Here is a 1,232-nt window from a genome sequence, read left to right on the forward strand (position 1 = left end):
GCCTGTTTCAGCTCTGGACTCTGTAGCAACCCTTAACTTCATCTTCACTTTGATCTCACACGGCTCCACATTATCACTCAGATCTAGCCTGGAAGTGCTCACCCACATCCCTATCCTAACCCTTACCTCATCCCAACACCCAGTCTAGAATATTCTCCACCACTGCTGTTTGGACTGTCGTCCAAATTCAACCCCAGAACACTCCCTTCACCACTAGCCCATTCCTGGCATTGTTATCAAGCAAAATTCTCCCCTAGAACCCGAAATTCACCTTGGGGACCCTTACTCCCACCAGAAACTCTGCTCAAAATTAACTCTATTCCACAACCCTCGCCCCTAAGTGCAACACATCGGAACCTTGCCTTTTCCCGATCTCAGCTCCAGATCCCGGATCCAAAACTCAATTCCAGAGTCACCATATTTCAATTCAATATCCTGCACCCAACATTCATTTCCAGAACTTTCATTTCAAACAAGGTTCTGGGGTTTTTACCACTCCCTTCAATCCAGCTCAGCATCTTCACCTGATCACATTCCAAATTCGAAATCCCCATAGCTCCCAAACACTAGTTTAATATGCAGCTGGTGGGCTGTATATCCAAGTTCAGATACCCCAGCCCAGCAGGAGTGCTGGGACCCCTACTGCCATGCAACTCTGAGATGTTGTGCTTTCCCACACCTCACAACCAGAACTATCCATCCTGAATCAGTTCCAGAGTCCTTACCTTCAGCCCCAAGTCCTGACCCTAAACCCAGCTGATGCGGCACTCCGGGGTCCTGTGGGGTGTGTCTCTCTGAATACAGAATGTCTGTCTGCCCGACCAATGCTGTAGGACTACTCCCAACACCACCTTATGCAAGTGGCGGTGTTGTGTGGTGGTCAGGAGTACCAGCTTTAGAGCCTACTGCCTGGGTTCAAGTCCAGACTTTGCTGCTGGCTAGCTGTGACATTTGAGGTCAGCTAGTTAACCTCTGCCTGCCTTGGATGGTGCTAAGCTCTCAGAACAGTGCTTGCCTTTTACCTGCAAAGAGTCTCTAAAATAGCTTTCATTCTAAAATAACTCTTACTTATAGAGTGGGTGTGTGCGCCGCTGTTTTAGGTCTGACCTAAGGACTCAATAAGCAAGAACTGGTGTTGTTACTGCTGTTACCACGGATGATGGTAAATCATCCCCCGCTAATCATGAAAAGAGAACTATTGTCCCCATGGATCAGAGGAGACTGAGGCTCAG

General features: G+C 48.3%; 1 protein-coding gene across 1 annotated transcript in view; it reads right to left on the bottom strand.

Moving 5' to 3' along the window:
• EXOC3L2 (exocyst complex component 3-like 2) overlaps nucleotides 1–1,232 on the bottom strand; it is a 14,634-nt gene that overhangs the window by 3,472 nt on the left and 9,930 nt on the right. The gene's annotated exons all lie outside the window — the stretch shown is intronic.

This window comes from Bison bison, unplaced genomic scaffold (assembly GCF_000754665.1).
Source record: "Bison bison bison isolate TAMUID 2011002044 unplaced genomic scaffold, Bison_UMD1.0 scf7180017864313, whole genome shotgun sequence".
Taxonomy (NCBI): Eukaryota; Metazoa; Chordata; class Mammalia; order Artiodactyla; family Bovidae; genus Bison; species Bison bison.